The sequence below is a fragment of the Cryptomeria japonica genome, chromosome 3, assembly GCF_030272615.1.
Source record: "Cryptomeria japonica chromosome 3, Sugi_1.0, whole genome shotgun sequence".
NCBI lineage: Eukaryota > Viridiplantae > Streptophyta > Pinopsida > Cupressales > Cupressaceae > Cryptomeria > Cryptomeria japonica.
Window position 1 is genome coordinate 414,079,113 of NC_081407.1, and position 25,968 is coordinate 414,105,080.

The window sequence follows — 25,968 nt, forward strand, 5'->3', positions numbered from 1 at the left end:
AGCTTAACAATAACAAAGATCCACCATAACATATGAAGATTACCTAAGACAATGCAAATCAAATGAAATCACAAAGATTATACCATCACATGTCCAATAGGGTTTGGATCTCCATTCTTCCTATCTCCATTGATCTTGCTTGATATATTTGCTCTCAGATTTTATGTGCACAAGAGCTCAACAAAGAATGGAATGTAGTTGCAAGTAGGATCTCATATGAAAAGTGTAGTGTAGTCAAATGCATAAATCGATTAGCCATGGTTTGATAATGAAGGAAGCATCTCCTTATATAGAAGACACTATAAGAAGTGGAGGGATAAAATTAAGAGGTGTAAAATAAGTCGGCTATGATTAGAGGGTAGGTAAAGAAAATAATAAAATAATGAGAGGGTAGGTAGTGTATGAATTAAGAGATGAATGACATGTGTCATAGGTAGAAAAGGTTAATGAATTAATTAAATAAATAAAGATTTATTTAATTAATAGAAGAAGTGGGATCAATTAAATAAATAAGATATTTATTTAATTTAGAAAAATGATAATTTAAATAAATAAATGTATTTATTTAAATGAGAAATAAGGCTAGAAGAGGATAAATGAATTAATTAAATAAATAAAGATTTATTTAATTAATAGAAGAATTAGGCTAAGATAATTAAATAAATAAAATATTTATTTAATTAGACATGCCAATTTTAGGTGTCTACAGAAAGCACCAAGAGCATTGTATGAAAGGCTTCATTCACACCTGATGAAGATAGGTTTTCAGAGAACCAGTGAAGATAGCAATATATATCTCAAATCTGAAGGAGATAAGATACTGGTTAGTGAAGTGTTTGTAGATGATATCATATTTGGAGGTAAAGATGACATGAGAAATGACTTTGCAAATGAAATTAAAAATGATTTTGAAATGTCTCTAGTAGGAGAGATAAAAAATTTCACAGGTTTGCAAATACAACAAATGAAGAGTGGTATTTTCATCACATAGTCTAAGTATGTGAAAGAGGTATTAAAGACATTTGGTATGAGTGACTGTAAACTAGTTGGGACACCAATGGTTACAGGTTGTAAGTTGTCTAAGAAAGATGAGGCCACATTTGTTGATAAGAAGGAGTACAGGTCAATGATTGGGAAATTGTACTATGTTGTTCACATCAAACCGAATATAGCTCATGCAGTTGGTCTAGTTGCTAGATTTCAGAAGAATCCAAAGGAATCACATTTGATAGCAACCAAGAGGATATTCAGATATTTGAAAGGTACTATTGACTATGGATTATGGTATCCATATGAAGGTAACTTTGACTTCAAGGTGTACACAGATGCAGATCGAGCAGGTAATGTTGATGATAGGAAAAGCACAACCGGTGGAGCATTCTTTCTTGGACGAAGACTTGTTTCATGGAGTAGCAAGAAGCAGAGTTGTATATCACAGTCTAATGCTGAAGTTGAGTATGTTGCAGCTTATATGAATTGTACCCAGGCTATCTGGATGAGGCACATTTTGGAAGGTTTGAAGATGAAGTTTACAAAACTTGTAAAGATCTTATGTGACAATACCAGTGCCATAGATATTTCCAAGAACCCTGTTTTGCACGCACGAACTAAGCATATTGAATTGAAGTATCTTTTCTTGAGGGAAAAAGTGCAAAGTAAAGATGTGATACTAGAGCATGTTTCTACCAAGGAGCAGCTTGCAGATATCTTGACTAAACCTATGCCTAAGACTACTTTTGAGTATCTTAGCTAGGGGTTGTACCCATTCATGAGGTGAATTGAGAATGATGTAGAGTACATCAGTCCTGGAGCTACTTACAAAATTTTACATCAAGATTGATGTGGAGTGGAGTTATTCCACAGGGGGAGCATCAAGTTGTAGGTTGTTGATGTTGAACAATGAAGCAAAGTTTACTTTAGTGGTGAATATTCGCCAATGGCGAATTTTTCACGTCGGCCATGTCGGAAATGGCGAATATTTTGTATCGTCTGGGGGTGGCCATGTCGCCAGAACATTATCAATTTCCGTCAAAGTCACGGTCCGATCGCCATATGTTTCATGCAAATAAATATTTCTATGCGATGATTTCACCAATACAATATATGGTGGACACACGGTAAATTTAATTGTTTCGCCTACACTCTCCGAGGTTGCCTTAATAGATGACCTTAATTCGCCTATAAGCATGTGAAGACTTGTTAGCCAGGGGGACCCAATTCGCCTGACATCTTGCCGACGCGTGTCTCTATTCACCCCAACTTTCGCCAACTATATTGTATTCGGCTATTATTTGGACGACCTATAATCATCTCGAAAATTACATAAGTCATGTTATAGCTACGTAGGATTTGCCAAATATTTGTATACAATATAAAATTCCCGCGGAATTCGCCATATAAGGATTTGTATAAATACATGCAAAGATTAGATCTATCTCAACACAATCTGGTGGGTTCTAGGCTCTGAATTCTGATCAATAGCGAAGTTTCAGACCAAGGAAAATCATTGTTGTTGAGTCGTTGACTGTATTGGTGACTACTAGTGACATAAAGCCTAAAGGTGAGCAATCATATTTTTGAAGTGGTATATTATACATTATAGCCTATTATTGCTTCTTCAGCAAATTGATATTTTTTTGGAAGCCTTTATTTCGTTGGAGATGTTGAACAGGAAGAGGGGTAGGAAACCTGAATGTGGGGAAGGCCAAGAGAGGCCAACAAAAAGAAGAACGTTGTCTTTGTACTTTGGCATTGGATGTGAAAATCAGGAAGGTACATCATCACAAGTACAAGTACAAAATTTGCCACCTGCACTGCATGTTGAAGACGAGGACGAACCTGATATCTCAGATCAGGATGATCTTGAAGAAGATTATCTGGTAGATACCCAAGTTAGCCGGAATGATATAATCGACTCGGGTGATAATGCCATTGATGATAATGCACGGAAGGGGAAAAGAAAAGCCATATCAAAAAAGGGTGAACTACAATCAAAAAAGGATCGAGAGTGGGATATGTCAGTGAGGAATTTTCAAATTAATTGGGCATCAAAGTATCCATTCATTGAACCAGTCGAGAATCCAATTGAAGGTGAGCCTCCAATAGAATGCAAGTGTAAGATTTGCACTTGGAAACATAACAAGAAAATTAGGTTGCAGCTAAAATTTGACACCATAGAAAAGCATATGGGTAAAGTTTATGAAAAAAAAATGATAGACGGGGTTGAAAAATCAGTGATAAGATGGAAAACAAAGGATGAATGTAAGCATGTGAGGAATGCCGAAGAGTATTATTTTCATGAGAAATTATAGACGAAGTCTGCTGAAGTTAAAGGTTCTATTGAAGTTGTTTTTGGAAAAGCAATGCAAATAGAACAACTGGGAAAAGTTGTTCAGTGAAGCGTTGTTTTTCATATTTTGAGTAGAGGGCGTGCTATGATAGATTTCCTATCAATTAGTGGTTTATTACACTTTTTGAAAGTTCCTAACTATCCTAATAGACACTGGTCAGTAAACAGTGGATGGGAATGGGCAAGTTGTCTTGCTGAGGTTGAAAAAGAAGATGTACAGGAAAAAATAAGAGAGTCAAACTTCATTGCATTTTTTTTAGACGAAGTTACCGCAGTAGACAATACTTCATGGGTATGCATGCATGTTTATACTGTAGAGAATCATACCCGCCAACCTCATCTACTATCTGTTGCTAAAATGAAGGAGAGTGCGACAACGGAAAATTTATTTCAACTAGTAAAGAGAAGTTTAATTGAATATGAAGGTATGGATGACATGACGGTAGCCAAAAAATTGGTTTGTGTTGGAGCAGATGGAGCTTCAGTAATGCAAGGTCACAGGAACGGACTTTGTACAAAGATTGAAACTTCATTTGCACCGTACATTACTGCAATTCACTGCATGGCTCACAGAATGAATCTATCTTTTGGAATTGTGAGCAAGTTTGCTTCGGTTAAAAAAAATGAAATTTTATTCAAAGAGCTCTACTCACACTTCTGTCGAGGTCCCAAGCGATTTATGGAATTTCGAAACTTTGCTGATGGATTAACTGATGGGAACAAGCTTCTCAAGGATAATGATGCCAGATGGATCTCTTTGGATGGTCTAGCGCATCGAGTGTTTTCAGAATATCCATCCTTGATTGGACTATTTCACACAACTCGCGACGAATCAGATCAACCAAAATTTCATGAACTTCTTGGCAGGTTAAGTAATTTAGAGACACTCTTAACTTTAGCAGCTCTTCTGCCCATGCTAGAGGAAATGAGGAATATTATGAAGGCTGCCCAAAAAAGAGCTCTGTATATTGCAGAATATGCTACACTGCGTAAGATGACATCCCTGACCCTCGACAATCTCTATCGAAATCAACCAACACTATCTGATGAAAAATTTGTTAAGTGGCGGACACTTACAGATTTGAATAATCCTGATAACTTTTTACAAATTGGTGCAAACAAAGAGGTATTTGCCAATGTATGGGGAGTTGAGATACCAATGCACTTCTATGCCACGGTCGACCTCGAGGAACCAGGAAAGCGCCCCAAGAAGAAACTAGCAAGAGTTACAAAGGAAGATTTTGACAAGATTGTTGAGACTGTAACTACTTCTATGAAGAAAATTGCATATGATCTATCCTCACAAATTAGAAGTAGATTCCCTCCTGACAACCTACTCGAAGCCATGTCTATTGTGTTTCCTCATTATTGGAGCCTCAACAGTGCATCCGATTTTCAATGTAAGCTACTGACTTTGGTAAAACAATTTTGCATATCCAGAGAATTTAATGGAGTAACTATAAATGGAATATTAGACGAAACTCATCTTCGAGAGCAATCAGCTCGTTTTGCATACACTATGAAAGAACAATATGCCAAAATGGATAACCCTCGTGAAGAGGGATCAGTAACAAGGGTTTGGAAATATATAGCTGAGAACAAATCCTTACGTGATTCAATGCCAGAATATGTGAAGCTTGCTGATTTATGTCTTACCATGATATTGGGTTCGGTGGAAGATGAGAGAGTATTCAGTGCTTTGGGGTTCCTAAAATCAAAGCTAAGAAACAAACTAGACAAAAATTTGGAAAATTGCTTGAGGCTCTATACATCTAGATATGATGTCCACACTTTTCCTTACGATAGGGCACTGCAAATCTGGAGGTCCAAATGTGAAAGAAGAGGTTTGAGCAACACTTCAAACCAAAGTGTCAGTGGGACTACTGGAGCTACTGGTAGCATTGAGATGCAGTTCGACGAAGATATGCAGACTCAGACTCAAAGTGAAGAAACTACAGATGGGATTCAAGAAAGCATTGAATTTGATGAGGATGAATGGCAACTGTAAGAGATTGGTATTTATTAATCTTATTACAGAATCTCATCATTCATATTACAAAAGCATATTACTTTTTGCAATTAGAATTTAATATTGATTTGTAATTATATTTTTCAACTTTCTATTTCCAGATTTAAAATAGCATAATAAAAAAAACCATAATGTGTTTATTGATACAGATATGTTTATTGTTTATTTATACATGTTTGGGTCTCAAATCTGTGTGATACATTTCAGAACCATATGATACAATTCATTCAATAGTAATACACCAAATTCCAATCTGTGTGATTCTCCATACCAATTGCAAAAGTGAATACAAAGTTTCGAAACTATTTGCAAATGACCCTGAATTCCCTTTTATAAAAACAAGAGAGCAACAACAACTCCTGTGTGATTCTCCAATGTCCATGCAAAAGTGAATACAAAGTTTCAGAAGTAGAACCCTTTGCAAAATTGCAAATGACCCTGAATTCCCTTTTATAGAAACAAGGGAGCAACAACAGCTTCAGGTCGAATTGCAAGTTTGCAACATGTGAAGACTGGACATCAAAATCACAAACTCAGCACATATTTATATGGCCATCATAGGTCGTATTAGCAATTTAACATCTGCTACATGTTTGATGTCTCCTGTTCAAAAAACAGAGTTCAAAATTAAATATTAATTCACGCCATGAAAAATTTAACATAGATAATAGCAGTGCCTAAAACCTACTAATTAGAAATAGAGAAATGCATAAATGTTAAAGCAAGGGAGAATTTGAGAATACAAATTTACTGGCTGAAGTTTTGCACTATGCATCATAGATTCATAGGCTAGATTAGCAAAATAGCAATAGCGAGTGTTGTTTTTTCCTATTCATAAAATAGATTCATAGGCTGGATTAGCAAAATAGCATTAGCCAGTGCATCATAGATTCATAGGCTGGATTAGCAAAATAGAAAACAGAAAAAACATAAAACCTTGAAATTAAGAATAAAAGAAGAAAATTGTGCAATACATACTATGATTCTTAAGAATTTTGTGCCAGTTTTTGTAGGGTGCTCCACTCTTCGTTTGATGGAAGGTCAATATTCTGTAAAGTATGGAAAGTCAACTCCAACTTCGTCAACATTCCATATTTATAAGATTTACTTGACATCACTGTTTCATCCAATACCGTATTTAGAGTTGTAAATGGTTGGATGAATTCCAGAAAGCTTTTGGGAGTTGTGTCCTTTAGAAGCAAGTCTAAATCAAATTTCATTTTTATCTCCATGATTTTTTTGTAAGCTTCTTCTCCAATGAATTTATTTGATGTGTTAACAGGCTTAGGCAAACCAAGTTTAATCAAATTATTTTTCATTTCTTGCAGCTTCACTATCTTTTTTCCACAACTGTCCATAACTTATGATGTTTCCCTTAGCTTCTGGCATTGTTGAATGATAGATGATGTCTTAACTGTGGCATCAATGCGGCTCTTAATTCCCTTGGATGCCAAGTAGTTGTCACTGGAACTGTAGACTACTTTCAGAATCTTTTGTGCAATTTCCTCTTTTGAATAAACATGTGTGCTCTTCTCATAGTGCCCTTTGATTTTTATAAAAAAATGTCTCATACTTTCAGTCAATTGAAACCATTCACACAACTTCTCACTACTCTGCATTATTCGCCGCCAAATGTTTTCTTGTATATACTTCGGTGTATTTTTCATATTATCTTTTAATCTATCCTCCAAAGTTTTTATTTTATCATTTGCATTGTGCAGGTCTTCTTTCATTTGTGCATATTTTTTTCTTTCTTCCTCTACTTCCTCTTGCAAATGTTTTTCTTTTTCCTTCCCATGATCCAATAGGTCCTGTAACTTTTTCATTTCTGCGGCAGCAGACTCATAACTTTTGTATAATTTTTGAAAACTGGCTTTTTCCTCAACAATTTTTTTACTGCTTTTAGCCAGTTTTTCAGTCAGGTCCTTCAATTCTGCATCCTTCTTCTCCTGCTCTGCAATTTCTACTGCAAAGCCCAAATTTTTAATCATTTTCTATAAATCATTGCACTTGCTATCTGTTGCTTTCCTCCTTGATTTTTTGTTTTCCAGGTCTGCCTGTAACTTTTCTATTTGTTTCTCCAGTTTATTTTTTTCTCTCCACCTTTAGCAGTGAAGTGTAGACCACTTCGTTAGTCCTTTTTGACACACTAATTTTGTCCACATTATGCAATTTGAAAAAATCCATTTGGAGGGTGCTAACTTGAAATTGAGAGGGATCTATCTGACTGTGGTGGATTTTTATCTTTAGATGTGTCCGGGGGCATAGAAACCATGAACTCCATCATATCTTTCTGTGGGTCATATGTTGGAAATACCTTGTTCCTTGCAGGTTGTTCGTTTACAATTTCAGACATGGAATTCCTATGAAATGCTTTCTTTTTTTCTTTATTTGCTTTTGTTGTGTGTTCATATTTTTCATAGTAATCACGAAATTGAAAATATGGGCTTGCTAAAGAAATTGAATGTTTGAAAGGTGACGTAGGAATACCATACGCTCTAGTTCCACTTATTCCTGTGGTTTTAACTAATGCTTGACCAGGATTACTAACAATAGTTCCTGATGTTGTCCCACTCCCAGTGACACTTTCATATGTAGTTTTCATAGTCTTTTGAGGTCTGTGATCCGAAGCTGCAAATGATTGATTTGTAGTATCAGTGGCACTTGATATAGGATTCTCAATAGTATGAGATTGAGTATCTACCTCTAGTGGCCTCTTGCGAGAGATATTTTGTTGTTGCCCTTGTCCAACACCAAGACAACTAGTATCAATAGTAGACCCCATGCCAACCCCACCAATCATAGCGGCACTTAACTGAACAATAATAGGAATACTATCCCCAGATTCCCCGCCAGTGGCAGTGGCACTTGATTCACCACCAATGGGAATACCATGATGTGGTGGTGGTTGTGGATTTGGACCTGAAACAAATGAAGGTGGACCCTGAGGGTAATGAGTAGTACCTATCCGTGATGAATCTAAAGAATCAAGTCCAATGACTAGTTTATAAGGACCTTTTGATTTTGACTGTGATGGAAGTTGTACCTGAAGTGGATACCGAGTGCCATCTCCTCTGGCACTTAGACCACCACCTTCAAAACCCATTTTTTCCACAAGGTTTGCCCCTTTGCTATATTTTTCTTTCATGGACTCACTGACTCCACCTGATATTTTTGGGACTGTAGTAGTTGTTGGAGGGGGCTCAACGGCAACCTCGTGCTTATCATTATCACCTTCAGTCCCACCATGCTCCATATCCCACAATTTGCTAAACTCTGCATCCTCGTCGATGCTCTCAAATTATGCACTTGTCTTTGGTTCACCGAGATTCCTCCTCATAGTCCAAAAATCATTTATTTTGGTTTGAGTGAAATAATTCTCTTTACATTTGTGCATAATTGATTTGGGAATAGATATTTTAGATGGATTAGCAGATTTTAGGTAGAAATTGTAGGACCTCCTATTTTGGATGCCCTGGCCCTCCTTTGTTGTCCTCTCTATGTGCATTTGCAATGCCATAATTTGTGATGAAATTTCTTCTGTTGAAATGTTATTGTCAGCTGCAATTTTCTCCATCTCTTTTTTAACCTCATCCCAGGAGTCCTTGTTTCTAATCTTTTCTAGCAATGGTTTACTTTCATGTTGACATAACGCTGAAGAGTTCCCATTTTTCTTAAGCCTTGCTTGAATTACACCGACTGGATCATACTGCCAGAGACCCTCATCACCAAAGTTAAAAACTGTCAAGAAATCATGTGCCACAATGAATGCTTTTCTCTTAAATGTGAACCCTCCACATGGGAAAGGCAAGGAAGGAAATATGCTCTTCTTTTGCTTACCATGAAAGTGTCTATCTGTGCTCTCCAATTGCCGTACATGCTCTAATGCAAATACCCTCTCTGTCACATGTATTGGAAGTCTGTATGGTTTTACTGCCAATCCGTAAAACCTTAACACAGTGAATTCTTCCATGAAGAACCAGACAGCCAATTCTATTTGACTTCCGAGTTGAATGCAATCTCTACAAGACATAGACAACCTAGGCATTGGAGTGCTTGTAATTTCATTATACATTGGTGCCAAAAAGAAGTCTACAAAATGGTTGTAGTTCTTTCTGTTATCATGAATCCTTATCTTTGGGGTCCAATCATATATTGGACACTCTGTTCTCTTCCCAGTCTTCTCATCAATCTTATATCTCACAATTTGAAGCTTGTTGGTCTCAAATATTGCACGATACTTAGATAGAAGGAGATAGCACAAGTAGGATGAGAACCTAAATGTCTTACATGAACCTTTTTTTATCATTAGTAATTGTTTTTGCATGGATTTTACAATGTGCTCAATAAAATTATATTTTACTGGCTGACCTGCACAATGGATATTATAAATCATTTCAAGAAGGCTTGCACCCACTTCCCTATCATTTTCCAATCCCAGGCAAAACGACAGCAAGGAAATAGTATCCCCAACCCATGGAACAAAAAATTTAGAATCATAAGGAGGCTTATGATTATGATCCAGCACAATACCAGTAACAATCTTTATTAGAGCTTTGATAAATGAATCTCTGCATCTTGGATCGAGACTCTCATAATTCCCTGCTAGCTTTTCAAGGTCAATTTGGACATTTGAATTTTGGGCTTCAAATCCTAGGTTCAACAAACGAGAAAATTCTCCCTCGTTTATGGATAGAATTTTCTCTTTTGTATTTTTATTGACAATTGCTTTTTTATCTTCATCATAATTTTTGGTGCAAACCATGACGAAATCGGGGCAAGGGAATACTTCAGGTAACACCATGCTTCCCAATCCAACATCCTATGATGCGATTTTATTTGTTTTTTGTTGCAACATTGGGTTGAAAATAGTAAATTTTGCCCTGGATGCATTTGCTGCCTTACTAGACAATGTATATCTAATATCTATGATACACTTTTCACCATGGATAACAGGGTCATAAATATCATGGTATTCATCAGTGAAACCTAGTGTTTTAACCAGTTCGCTTAGGTAAATTTTATTTTTCACTTGGCTTCTTGTTGAGCTACTGCTTCTCGTTTTCCCCATCACTATTATTGTTAATAATTCAAAATAATGCTAGATAAAAACCTGAAAATGCTAACCCTCAAATTGGACCACGGGATTACCAAAAGCAAAAAAGGCGAGATGTAGGTGTTCTAGATTTTACCCGGAAATTGGAATTTTTATTTCACTAGATTGGCGTAGACAGTCTCTGTTGCAACTTGCATTCCTCAATCTAGTAGTTGTTTATGAATCTCCCTCGATTTACAGGTTTGTCCAAGAAATGAAAGACGATTATGATTTACGAGTCTCTTATTTTGAAAACTCTAAAAAGTAGAAAAGTAAAACCTAAATGGCAAAATATCAAAAATCATGTTGTAATTTTATTAATTACTGTTGGGAAAAATGGTGTCTCAACCTTGCATTTATGCGAGGTTACTATTTATAGTAAGTTTTCATTTGAGCACGAAATGGTGCGAAACTCTCCCTGAAGCTTCTGGTTGGCTAGATAAGCATTCCGGTAAAGTTGCGTTGCAAGGTCACAGCTAGTTTTGAAGATATTAAAGTTTTCGTCTTGGAGGGATGCAATAAAATGTTTAAACTTAATTTTGGGGACTTTAGAGGCTCCGAAACGACCTGAAAAGTGGTCGTAACCGGCAAAGCAGGTTATGAGGTGATAGAGCACTTTGCGAGCTTTCCGCCACTTCAAACGGTTCGTCAATCGGGCACCCGGTTCTCAAGTTATGGCCTCCGGAAGTTTGTACTCTTGAAATAGGAAAAATAATTTGTATCGAATACATAAATGAGCTGTAAAAAGGGAGCGACACGTGTTGATGTGTGCTTTAACATGTCATAGGGCATCTAGAAGGAAGATAAGGTCGGCTACACCTTATTGGGTGGTTTTAGCCCATGGTTTTGTAATACCGTTTGACGGTTTCTTGTATTGTATCTCCTATTTATGAGGTGTGAGAGATAGAGGTTGTGTGTAAGAGTCTTATGGCTATTGAGTTGCCTCTGAATCTCTGATTAGTGGTACTCCTATGAAGAGCTTGCTCTGCAAGTATGTTGTAATCTGTTTTTGATTGCTGAATAAAATATTGAGCTGCTTTTAGAGGGTGGGGTTTTTCTCCCGAAAGGGTTTTCCCCACGTAAATCACTGTGTTGTGGTATGAATGCTATTATATCTATTTCTATTTTCTGTAACTGTTGTAACGATCTGAAAAAGTTTTGCATTACCCTCCTCTCAAGGTTAGTGTAGGAAGTTGTTTCCGCTACTTTACATCCTTACAATTACTATTAATAACTATTCGATGCCAAAGGACAAAACATTCATTACTTCAGTATAAATTCCAAGGACATTAAGAATCATGTTGTAATTTTATTAATTATTATTAATAACTATTCGATGCTGAAGGACAAAACATTCACTACTTCAGTATAAATTATGAGGACATTAAATGTAATACGTTCAATTCCGGGCGAAGTTCTCCCAAATGTGTTCACTTCCCACATTCGGGCTGAAATCCACCCTAAGTCGTTGATCTTTGCTCATCCAACGGACGAGAGACCAAGGTACCTGTTGTGACTTTACGGGTCTATTTTTTAAGTCTGTTTAATAATTTTAAACTTCCGTCCGAAAAAGTGCTTTATAGACTTACTTATATTTAATTAAATTTAAAACGTTTCAATTCCGGGCGAAGTTCTACCAAATGTGTTCACTTCCCACATTCGGGCCGAATTCCACCCTAAGTCGTTGATCTTTGCTCATCCAACGGAGGATGGTACCTATTCTCAGTTGTCGTGGGTCCCATGACTTCTGCCAGTTTTCAGGCACGTCACCATACTCGTGTCACTTTTTCGGGCAAAGTTCTCAGAAATCTGTTCACTTCCCACATTCACCCCGAAATCCACCCTAAGTCGTTGATCTTTGTTCATCCGACGGTCGCTGGTACTTGTTTTAAGATGTAGTGGGTCCCATGACTTCTACCATTTTTCTGGCACGTCACCATAATCGTGTCACTTTTCGGGTTTGATTTTTAGTCTATTTAATCATTTTAAACCTCTGGTCCTCCGCTTGAAAAAAAGCTTTATAGACTTAATTATATTTAATTACATTTAAAATGTCCAATTCCAGGCGAAGTTCTCAGAAAGGTGTTCACTTCCCACATTCGGGCTGAAATACACCCTAGCCGTTGATCTTTGTTCATCCAACGGTCGATGGTACTTGTTTTAAGATGTAGTGGGTGCCACGACTTCTACCATTTTTCTGGCACGTCACCATTCTTGTGTCACTTTTCGGGATTGATTTGTAGTCTATTTAATCATTTTAAACCTCTGCCCGAAAAATAATTAAATATAATTTAGTCTATAGACTTAATTATATTTAATTAAATTTAAAATGTCCAATTCCAGGCGAAGTTCTCAAAAAGGTGTTCACTTCCTCCATTCGGGCCGAAATCCACCCTAGCCGTTGATTTTTGTTCATACAACGGTCAATGGTACCTGTTTTAAGATGAAGTGGGTTCCACGACTTCTGCCATTTTTTTTTGGCACGTCACCATACTCGTGTTACTTTTCGGGTCTGTTTTTAAAGTCTACTTAATCATTTTAAAATTCCGCCCGAAAAAGAGATTTATAGTCTATAAACTATAGACTTTCACTTAATTCTATTTAATTAAATTTAAAATATTCAATTCTGGGCAATAGTTTGAGATAACTATTAAATATAATATTAATATTATTTGTAAAAAATTTAAATTCAAAAATGGTATAAAACATGAAACTTAGTTTCTAGAATAAAACAAATAACTAAATAAAAATATACATTTTGATATGCAATTTCAGAGGTAAAAGTTTAATATTAAAAAGAAAACATTCAATATTAAATCTAAAATATTAATTTAAAGTTTAACAAAATTCTTTGAAAATATGTTTACGATATATAATTTTCAAAAATAGTTTCAAAATATATATAAAATTTCAACATAAATTTAGTCTATTAATTTAAAAAAATGTGCAACTACAGTCCTCAACCTGTTAAGGCGAGCAAATTTGGAAAGTACAAATGCCAAGGTGGCAATTAATTGTTGCACAAGGATTTGTCTGCGGCATGCTGCACAAAAGGAGGAAGGGGAGGATGGCAGGAAATCTTTTACCTGATCTCATGGCATTAATGTTTTTCACGTGCACATTCATTACCCGACCTATAAGAGTTAAGACGGAGGTAGATTTTTTTACCTTTTGATCTGTGTACCACTTTTTGCTTTGAAGCAGCTGCAGAACAAATTTGTAGTTCATAGAATCGTACCTTCTATAAGACATTTTTTCCAGGAAGTGATTTTGAAACTGCAGGTGACAATGGAGGCCAATTTCACACTTCGAACAGACAAGAAGTTGGTGCCCTTTTTGGGCAAAGTATCTGATAAACGAATGCAAGGATTGTTCAGGTTTAAGGAGGAGAAGTTGTGGGCGGCAGCTCGACTGATGCTTGCAGAGGAGGTGGCACATATCAGTCACCGGTATCGAACTAACATGGAGGTTTACTCTCTGATTATGGCGTGGGCCTGTGAATTCGAACCAGAGGTGGAAAAGGTAAAACTCACATTGGTCAAATTGATTGATGGGGAGTTTTTGATTACCCTTGATTCAATCTTGGAGTGGGTGGTGTCGGGAGTTGGCATTCGAATTATGGAAGGGAACGACCAGGAGGAATTGCTTCTTTTTATTCGTGGCCCAGAGGATGAAATCAAATACTAGTGTCGTGAACGAGCCTGAGTGGAGTGGGAAGTGATGAAACTCTTTGTTAAATTAACAAGGGTGGATGAAGTCTTGAATGCTTTGCATGTGGTGGCAAGGATGGAGGTTGGTAGGGCATTGAGAGATAGGACTGAAGAAGGAAGGGCCATACAGCTACTGGCAAGCTTGGAAGGCGACCTCGACTTCGGGTTCCTAAACTGCATTCCAAAAATGAAAGCTGAAGCGGCAAAAGGGAAAGCCAAAGCATCGACCTCTGAGGAGGGAAGGGACTGAGAGGAGGCGACCCAGGGGGATAGTAAGACTGAGTGAGTGGCCTATCGACAATGAACTAGTTTTTTTGTCTGCTTGCTATAAGCTGTGGACAAATTTTGTATCTTGAAACTTTTCAATTAATTGAATGAAAAAACCTTGACCAATAAACTTTTGTATTTGGCAACTTTTGAAATTTTGTATTTTGAATGACTATATAGTAATAGTATATATTTATAAAATTATAATCAACCATAATCATTGTACAAATAATTAATGGAACGAATTGAATTGAATTTTTTTTTTATAACATTACATAAAAAGATCACGGTATTACATTTATTTCCATTGTTTAACAAATAATTGAAATAACGTAGCTCATATACAAAAAGCATTTGAAAGAAATTAATTAATAAAAATGAAATAGAATTATAGAAAGCATTTTTATATCCATAAGACTGTAAGAGGCAAAGTGAAACAAACTGGAATGTGAAAAATTATCATTAATATTTATGCTTTTGAAATTTACAATTTTTCCGTCAGAGACTTGAGTCCCCCAAAAACTTAAAAGCCAAAATGAGTGAGCCACTGGCACTCAGCCTGTTAGGGTTCAAGGACATAGGAAAAAAAAACTACAGGTAGTGGAATTGTTTACAATTTTGCCCCAAGAATCTGGCCCTCCTTCCATGTAGAATTCTTCAGAAAGCATAAGTTGAGAGAATTCTTCAATCCACATGTAGTTTGGAAAGTTGTCCAGGAGGAACCATTTCCGGAGGAAGTCCCTGCCAATCCACGCCCATTTTCTGTGACGCGCCAACTGCTCCGCATTCAGGTTTAGGAGAAATGGTTGCTTGGCCACTGGCAGTGTTTGGTCAGGGAGGAGAAGCTTGGATAAATCACTCGCCCAAGGGATCCCCACCCCTACTTCTGCAAGAACGACAAGAGTAAAGTCGTCTCCGAGGAAGTCTTCCTTAAAAACCTTCCTCAACAGCATCAACATATCCACCTTGTCTCCTCCCAGGTCCAGAAGAGACGCTAAGAAGCGGGATGTAAGGTCCGTGTTAACACGGTACCTATTTTCATTTCGCAGAAATTCTCTGCCCAGCACCATCTGCACAGCCTCATTGGTGAACGACCCAACCTCCTTGCAGGCTGATTGGAGGGTTGGGTCTCTAACGGAGCCTAGAAAGGCCTTCTGGTCCTCTACAGAAATGCTTCTCAAGCGGATGGGAGTGTCCATCTTGAGAAAACATATTAACAAATTAAACAACTTGAGCAGTGAGCCTACAAACATAAAATACTGTGAGCAAAGGCTAATTGAAGATGAAAGAAGCAAAGATCGTATATAAATTGTTGAAGCTCTTGATTGTAATAATTACTTCTTTAACAGTATTAATTGCTATAAAAAAATTTAAATCTTTCGTATCTCTGCAAATCTTTCCCATAAATGCACTATTGTGCGAAAATGGAAACAGCTATGAACCAGTACCAAATTGGCAAGTATCACATTGGAAGTCGTAGGGACAGAGTGGATTGCCATAAGTGAATAGATATATATTAAATGAATGAAATTATCGATCGTGATTCGTGACATTTGATACGTGTCTATTGAATCCAATTCCATTCCGGGCACTTTCTGGTGAGCTATGTTCTCTTCAGAAAATTGGGTCGAAATAAAACTTCAACCATTGATCTACGATCATCGAACGGTTTAAAATCATTGATAGATTTTAGGTATGTGTCACCCTTTACGTGTCAAAGAGGTCACACTTATTGATACATCATGCAGAGTCCGAACTCAATGTATTATGTGATGTGATGTACTGATGTGATGTGATGTGCCTTGTCTATTAATGACAATTGGCAATGAATTCATGAAATCGCCAATGAATTATATATTGTATCATAAATAACAAATATTCGCCAAAACAAATTAAATAATTTTCAAACAGTGGAAAAAAATCGCTAATACATTTAAATAATTTTCAAGCGGTGGATAAAAATCGCCAATACATTTAAATAATTTTTCCTTCAGAGTAAAATTTTTCGCTCATACAATTATATATTTGTTCCTTTTAACAACAATTATTCGCCTCCCACAATAAATATTTTCCCCATACAACAAGGTATTATTTGCCATAAATTTATGGCATTTTCGTACCCTTGAAAAAAAATCGCTAATACAAAATATTTTTTTCCTCATTCTAAAAAAAAAATTCGCCATCAATATGAAAATTCCCCCCCCGAAAATAATGTCTGATTCGCCAGGATTTTACATAGTTCCCCGGGGGGTGGTTTCTTAAATTTATCCCTGCAATGAAGTTTTACATTGCATGTTATACTTTCAATTTGGCATTGTTGTCAAAGGGGGAGAAGAACTATGTGATTATGTGGGAGAAGAATTTTATGATTGACAGAGAGGATCTACAACCAGCTTGTAGTTGATGACAAGAAGAGTACATGGTAAAATGTAAACCAGGATTCCTATTCACAATCACAACAATCAATGGTATTGATATTCGTATTGCCATCAATGCCAAAGGGGGAGATTGTTGGCATTTGCATGAAGATTGCATTAATGAAATGTTATGTTGTCATTGATGACAATTAACCGGTAAAGATATTGTTGTAATGTTCTTATAACCAGTAGGTAAGTTTGTGGAGTGAACCAGTATTGCTAAGTATTGGAGAGTTAAACCGGTAAACCCTGTCTGTTGATTTGGTAAACCCTAACCGATTAAGTTTGGTGAATTGGTTGTATTGGTTTTTGATTTGATGATGAGCGGTAATGATTATGACATGTATGCATATTGTATGAAGAGAGTTTCAAAGTGTTTTTGGTGCGTTCAGGTAATGGTTTTTGTCTAGGGAATGAGCAAGTATATTGTATGTAATGCAAAGCGCGCGATCAGTTACTAAGTTCGATGAAGCGGTGATCAAGGAGCGGTCGAGGCTTTCTTGTATGATGTGTAGAGATTGTTATGTAATCTAACGATCATACTTGAACCGACTTGTTTGTAATCTCTATGAGAAAATTAGGTTTTTTTTGTGTTACCGACCTATTAATTTGTTTATAAGGTCGATGAGTTGTTTTGTTTCAGAGTTGACAAAGTTGGCAAAGTTTCAGTTGAGTGTGTGGTTGCCGAACCAGATGATGTATCTACATTTTGAGTAAAGGCAGATAGGAGCATGAAAAGGATCTGAACAAGAAAATGTAGTGCTATTCAAAAAGATCAGCAAACTCCTGTTGTTTTCTAACAATTACATCAATTAAATCTCCTAACCGGATAAGCTCTAACAAGCTTGGTGTTATTTAAATCCTTTAACCAAGTGGTCCATTAGCTTGGATTTCAAATCCTCTACCGAGGTTACTCCTCACAGGGTATTGCTTCTAACAAGGCATTATAGTCAATCTCTTAACTGGGTGGTCCCTAACATGATCTGTTCTTAACAAGACTTTTTGTAAAGCTTTAACAGGTTTGGCTCCTAACATGGCGAACTTCATAAAAGTTCAGATAGTTATATTGTGAGTCTCATCTCACTGTGGTTTTTCCTATTTGGGTTTCCACGTCAAAATATTGTGTGAAGTGGTGAATGTTTTTGTGGTTATGTTTTATTATGGTTGATTTTCTTAACTACTTAATCCACTTTGATAAGTCATGATAATCGACAGCAATAAGAAATGAATTTTTACTTATGTCAGTAAAAGTATTTGGATGTTTATGAGTTTCAAGTTGTTTATTATTAATATGTTGTAACAGTCAACCGATTTAACTTGATAGTTTATTCTGACAGTGATATTGCATTTATAGTTCAGTGGTTTAACTTGTTAGTTCTAAGTTTACTTTGAGAGGTTGATTTTGAGATTGGTGAAGTTAATATCAGTTTTTCTATCTACTAATTCACCCCCCCTCTCACTAGTTGACCAGATCCTTATTCTTTCATCATTGTAGTACCCCTGCCCTAATCAATCTCTAATCTTGGTTTAATCTTGGTTAGTTATCGTAATTTAATTTTATAGTCAGATGTTGATTTAACGCATAGCTATTGATGTGGTTTTCACACTAGTTGTATGCAAGTTATTCGGTGTTCCTATTTCGTGGTATTAACATCGGGCTAACGCTTTCATTAAAATTTTATATATGTATGCATGTATGACTTTTGGTTATAGGAAATTTCAGGTACAACGCCGCGTGAGTGCGAGGTTCGTCTTCACCTGGAATTGCAAGTTTGAGTGTACCTCTTTAATCCTTAGAGTTGGATTAGGTGGTCGTAAGACCCTAGTCGACCTTAGTCGTGCTCAAGTGAGCATCGTCAGTCGTCATTGGTATCCCTTTTTGTTTGGGTTTGCGAGTCGTCTGTTTGGTTGACCTTCTCGATTTGCGTGCTTGGTGTGCTTGGTGTGCATGGTTAAATTGGTTAATTAGTCCTTAGTAATTATTTAGATTATTTATGCGTTTGTGCATTGAAGATTTATGGGCTAAAGTAATCGGGATTCCGTTATGCGATTTCCGTTGATATTGGATTGCTCGTTTTCGATTGGGAGTAAGTTCGATTAAATGACTGATTTTGAATATTAAATGCATTTTGTATATGCTGTTGAAAAAGAAAGTTTGGTATTTAATCGCCATAGACTTAATTGTATTCTGTTGGCTTCTGAAATTAGAAAGGTTAAATTTGATTAAAGGAAGAAATCGATTTTGGAATTGAAAAGCAAGTCAATTTGTTGTTATAATTAGAAAAGGATTAAATTTTGAGAATTATTTTGTAAATAAGAATTTTAATTCCAAAAATGGAATTTTGGTCAACTCTTCCATATAACCCAAAATTTGGGGAAAATTGGATGATGGACATTTTGGAGAATTTTTGGTTGGAAAGAAATTTTGGGTTGAAATTTGGGGGTTTTGGATGGAGAAGGAAGGATTTGGGAGCTGGAGATTTGGACTCTTCGGCAGATCTTGCCAGGAATGCGAGATCAGGTAGGATCTGTTTAACCATTTGGTTTTTAAAAAATAAAATAAAATAAAATAATTCCTTGTTTGGCCATTTTGAGTTTGGCTGGAGATTTATCTGAGGTTTTGTTATTCCTCAATGCTGTTTGGGTGGTTTGGAATCCCATTGTGTTTGGAGAGAATGAAAATTATCAAAGAAAACATGGTACCAAAACCTAGTTCTTTTAAAAAGAACTTATATTCAACCGAAATTTACTCGGTTCATTTGAGCGTTTTTGTTTTGGAAGTTCGGACTGTGTATTGAATCAAAAAAATATATTTTTTTTTATCACTGTGCGTGTTTTTTATATGGAACCAAACTGTGTTTCAAAAAAAATAAAAATGAAAAGATATTATTTTCGAACTGTGCGTTTATTTTAGCTCGGACTGTGCGTTATTTTGTTTTACCAAACTAGGCGGAGGTTTTATTTAAGACAAAGACTGTGGGTTGGGGTTTGGAGGGCGGGAGCGGAGCTCCACCCGCTCCTCCTCCCCTCCCCCGCACGTTCCCTTGCTCCTCCCCCCGTTCCCTTGCTCCTCCCTCGCAGACTGTTGGGCCGCGGCACACCGCGGTGACCGCATGGGCCGCAGGGCGCCACGGAGCCTGCGGGCACCGCAGTGGCGCCGCCGCTTGGGAATTGCCCTGCGGCTAGGGTTAGGGCACGGCCCGCCCTCGCCTCATTTTTAAATGCGTTTTGTTTTAAACGTAGTTTATAAAATCATTTTTTTTAATGTAATTTTTTTTATCATTCAAAAAAAAAATGCATATGATATTAATATCATTTTAATGAAAGTTATTTTAATGTTAAGTGTTATTTAGTTTCTTAATTATGATTGAGGTGGCATTAATCTTGATAAAAGTTGATTGGATATTGATTAATTTTATAACGGAATTTATAGGCTAATTGTTATTCAACTTCATTTCGCGACTTATGCCCTCTTCCTAATTAAGTTCTAAAACTGTTAATTTCGCTACTGAATATCATTGATTATATTCTGATTGATCTTGGATTAATAAATCTAGATCTTACCTTCTAGCTGATTAGAGCATTTGGCTAATTAAGGTAGTATTGTTTAAAAACAAAATAGAGAATAATATGTTATTGGAAAATCGTTGAAATACGATGTAATTACTAATTGATGATGTTAAATATTATCGTAGAACATATCATTTGAGTAATTGAGAAGTAAGTGAAATATTTATCGTTGGGTATTTGAATTTAAACGATATGCTTTGGAAATGATTATCTCCATTTAGATTCTCTTTCTACATTTTTATTTCCATAATCCGTATAATGCATCTGGGCTTGAGAAATAATACGAAACTGTAGAGGTCGGTTTTAGACCAGTATGTTAATGATGTTTTGCTGGAGATTAAATATCTTGATTGATTGATTAAGGGTTGTCTGAATTTTATTAACATGAATTTGGTTTAAGAACTCATTATGGCTTTATATGTCTGTTCGATGCTTTGAACCTTAAGGAGTTAGAAAACCAAGAACAACTTATCCCTAGTTGAGGTAGATAACTGTAATCTGATTTAGATCTTGTAGAAAACTTGATCGACTTTTAATGTTTAGATCAGTTTGAAAAGATTGTAACTGTTGAATATTGTCTTTCCTGTTTTTGCCTATGCGAGTTTAATTGCTGTATTCGCTTTTGCTTATGAAATGGCAAGTTTTGCTTTGTTTGGTTGGACCCTATCGTATGGAATGATTTGAGGTGCCTGTTTCAGTCCTCGATTCCGAGTTGACTGTTGTATTGTAGTGTTGTCGTAGTTGGTCATATCCTCTAAGTGTGAGTCGAATGACGATTTGTGGTTGAGCATTGTTGGTCAGGTCTCTAGTTAGAGTACCGTTAGTAAGTGTGCATCTTTGAGTCGTGTTTGACCAGATGATTGTTTTTCCCTTCTTGAACTCCGTTCGTCTGACCATGTCTATTCCTTGGTTTTTGAGTTTGTTTGAGTTTAGTCTAGTGTCGTATGGGAAAGTGGCTTTCGATTGGGGGCCGCGCCCAAAGTGGCTTTCGATTGGGGGCCGCGCCCAAAGTGGCTACTGGGTAACCCGTCGAAAGTGAGTCTAATAAGTGATAACCTAATAGTAGATTAGAATGTAATCTCTAAGTAAGATAAATGTGCCTCACACATGGGACGAGTGCTATCATAGACTCGACATGCTGTGAGAAGGCCTGAAATGGCAAACCATCATCCTTGTCACCACGAGAGGATGTGTGGGTCCACATGAGGCTTGGATGGGCCGGAAGCTCGGATTAGGTTGCCAGGGTGACCCAGTGTATGGGGCCGGGACCTATGAAGACTTGCCATGGTAACCATACCAGGTTGTGTGATGACACTTGTCCCTACGTTCGCTAGTGTGTGGTCGTTTTGTCCTGTTAAGAGTACCTTTGTGGGTCGTCCTTTTTGTCTCTGCCCTTGTGAGTATCGGTTTCATGTTTGACCTTGGGTGGTGATGGCTCAGTCTTGTGGATGCTCTTCTGGACCTTTGTATTAGCTTTGATTATGTTCAGCTGGATCCTGTTCTTTGTAAGGATCGTTTATGTATTATTGACCGATGCGGTCGCTTGTATATTGTTTATATTTCGCCTTGATGGCCGGATTGTAATGGTGTAACCCCTTGTATTCTTAACTTTATTAATTATCAGAGGGGTCTTGCAGTTGAGCAGACCCGGAGATGTAGCCCTCCAGGGGTGAACTCCGAGATCATTATGGTGTTATGTGATGTAGTCTCTTATGTTTCCTTTATTCAGCTTTATCATGTATGATTAGCTTATGTTAGAATGGTTAAGTGGATAAATGGAATTAACTTTAAGGCTTATGTGCAGTCCTTTCTTGAATGCCATGTTGATCGAATGCATAAGTGGTTTAGATGAGATTGATCGTAGATGCATGTATGTAATCGTCTCTTTAATGCAATGAATTGGAATATGAAAGAATGTAACTAGAGTAATGAAATATATTCAGTTGTTGTTAAGAAAATTAAATATGCTTGAAAAGATCTCTTATGTTATGATGAAATTCTAGTGTGTTAGAATATTAGATGTATGACTTGTAATCTTAAATGAAAAGCTTGGATGAAGATTATGAATAGATCTTAATGGATGAATCTTTGTTTGTGATTTATATTTCCATCTTTTGAAAGAAATTATCCTGATTAAGAATTATCTCGTTGTTAGATTATTAGCTTATTGGAATTAATTGTGTGAGTTAAGTGAATTGTGAAATTTAAGTAATCTCATTGGGAAACTCTTTAGGTGTTAGTTGATGTCTTCCGCTTTGTAATCTGAATCTTTTGTTATCTTGTTGTATCTTATGTGGTGCAACTTAAAAAAAAAAAATAAATTATTGCACTCTTATTCTTGTAATTTTTGGCTTATCCCTTCGGGGTTTCCTGGCGGGGCATTACAATCATACCATCATAGACCCAATACCGGAATGCATAGACCAAATACCAGAATAACTGATATAGCAATTAAGCATAAACATAAATCATAGAACAATTATCATCCATCCAGAACACATGACACCAAGATTTGTATGTGGAAACCCTGGTAAAGGGAAAAACCATGGTGGGAAGCCTACCCACAGTTAGATAATACTTCTGCAGTAAGTATGTGATTACGAAATGAGGGGCCTGCACATGTAGGAAGGCTAACAACCTAGAACGCACTTCTCATTACAAAAGGAGCCTCACTGACTACAAAATAAATCCAGACTACAATCCAGAAAGAAGAGTGAACTACAAAGATAGCATCTCCTATGCTTGAGTACAGTTCCGGTTAAGCTCAGTACCGGAGGTCTTAAACCTCTCTTACCAACCCAATTCAATCATCTATGATCAACCAAAACTCTTGCATATGATTACAACATTATTCGCACACAGGTAATCACATAACCATCTCATAACCATGATCTGCAAAGAGATCTTACATCATATTTATACCAACCCGAGATCTAAATAATTAGGTCGGCCACCTAAAAGATAATATAATAAATTCATAACATAAACCCACAATCCAATGATCAACCAAGTCATCCTAAGACCAAAACAACATAATCCAATCAATGAATCCATCTGGTAACGCATCGGATCATCCATCAACACGTTACATAAGTCAGTCCATAACCTAGCAGAATAAGATAACATTAGGTCTGGTCCAAAATGCAACACCATTGATCAACACGAACATGAACAAGATAACCAACAACATCCCAAAAGCCATCTAGAAGTTGCACCAACACCACTTATCGAGTGCATCAAAAGATCTTCAACAAAGCTTTGTCGGTAAAACCCTTACCGGTGACCAAAAGGATTACTAGAACAAATGATAGTATCTGAGTCATCAAATCCCGAACCAACTGATTGTGATACGCATCTGAATAGCATGAATGACAGATCCAAATCAATTCCACAAACCAAAGCATACTAGAGCATACCGGATCAATATCATAATCCAACCACTCTACCGGAACCAGCTGAAAACTGATAAACAACAAAAACAGTCGGTGTTGCCATCAATGCAACACATAATCAATTCTTCCAAATTGCCAACAATCTCCCCCTTTGACATTGATGGCAACACTAGATGTGAAAAACATCTGAGTACCAAGAAATGCCAAACAAGTCTCCCCCTATGGAAGACAACCAACAATCTCCCACAAAATGATATAGCAATGAAGCTCTAAACCAAACTCCCCTAATGAATATATCTCTCCCTTATGTTTTTCACAAGAAAAAATCTTCCCCTTTGACATCAATGCCAAAGACCTGACATAAATATCAAATAAAAATCATAAATCCTTTGATTCTTACAGCTTACTACTCCCCCTAAGTAGTAGCACCACCACATCAATCTGGAATGAGTAATATCTATGATAATGCATACTGGACTGATGCCAATCAACATCACTCGAGTCTCTACCGGAGGGGCAGAAACCCCCAATCTGTCTCTGAAGTACACAAATGATTCTTTAGGCAAAGGTTTAGTGAAGATGTATGTAATTTGCTCTTTAGTGTTCACATAAACCAGTCGGACTTCATTTTCTTCCACCTTCTCCTTCAAAAAGTTATACTTGATAGATATGTGCTTTGTCTTAGAATGAAATACCAGATTCCTTGATATATCTATAGTAGCAGAGTTATCACAGTGAATAAATACCGGTTCATTATAATCCACCTTTATATCCTTCAACATTTGCTTCATTCGTAGAACTTGTGTACAGTTAGTAACAGTAGCAACATACTCAGCTTCAATAGTAAATAAAGAGGTACATGACCTTTTTTTGTTGATCCATGAAACAAGTTTATTTCCAAGAAAGAAATCTCCAAAGGATGTGCTCTTCCGATCATCAACATCTCTAGCCCAATCTACATCTGTATATGCACATAATGTGAAGTCATCATTTTTAGGATACCACAAACCATATTCAGTTGTGTAATACCCTAAAAATGGTCATCTAAACCATGAGCCCCTAATCTCGACAACATCACCAAGGTCCTAACCAAAGGCAATTAAATAAATCTTGAGCACACAATTAATTCTTTAATGATCAAATGTCACAAGGCAAATTAATCAACCAATATTAATTAAATTAATTAAATCATTCCAAGTAAATCATTTTAAACAATTATCTTATTTATTTTATTAAATATCCTAGCATATTTAATTAAATAAATCAATTTGTCATTAAATATTCAAAAAAGGAAACAAATCAAGAAAGAGGAATTGGAAATTATGAGCACAAATCTTCAAAAATGGAAATAAATTAAAAAAGGAATTAATTGACCAAAAAAGAATTAAAAATTTGAGAAAAGAAATCAATTGGAGATAATCTTGAAAAACAAATTAAAAATTGATGAATAATCTCAAAGAAAGCAATTAAAACAATTAAATATTAAAATTGAATGAAATAGAGAATAAATCAGTTTTTTTCTTGATTTTATCTTAATTTTAGTTCAATTTCCTTTAAAACTGAGAAAAGCATCCAATCACATCAATTCACCTGGATTGTGCTTCCTCTTAGAAAATCTTGACCGCTCATCATCATTTGATCTCAGCCATTGGTTTCTTTCTGAATTTTCTATAGATTCAGGGTCTCATCTCTCATTCAAAAATCTTGGAGAATATATTGTTATTATGATGATTTTGCTCTAGGTTCATTGAGAACATTGCATACATATTTAAATCATTTATCTCATTTATTGCTTAAATCTTGTTAGATTAACCTTGCATCCATCTAGCATTAATATCTTGCTCATATAGATTAAAATCCTTCGTCTTGGTGTTGTCTAGTCATTGGATTGCTTATACAAATCTGAAAGCAATCTTATACTCGCATCTTTTAGAAGGCAATGGGTCGATTTGTTATGGTTTTCATATTCATGTTTATATCTATCTAACCATGCATGTAATGACTTGATTGAAGTGTTGTGTATTCCAGATTCAGATACAAGTCCACTTTTCACACACAGATTTTTAGGTGCCCACAGTGGGGCTCGAACCCACAACTACAATATTTCTAATGTTTCTTGAACAAATTTAATGTTTGGTT

The 25,968-nt window shown here is 36.3% G+C and overlaps 1 protein-coding gene across 1 annotated transcript in view; it reads right to left on the reverse strand.

Annotated features, from left to right (window-relative positions):
- Positions 1-5,714: 5,714 nt before the first annotated feature.
- LOC131069506 (reticulon-like protein B11) overlaps positions 5,715-25,968 on the reverse strand; it is a 100,166-nt gene continuing 79,912 nt past the window's right edge. The window contains exon 6 of the mRNA XM_059218379.1: positions 5,715-5,981. The gene's annotated coding sequence lies outside the window, so the exon portion shown is untranslated. The remainder of the gene's footprint in view (positions 5,982-25,968) is intronic.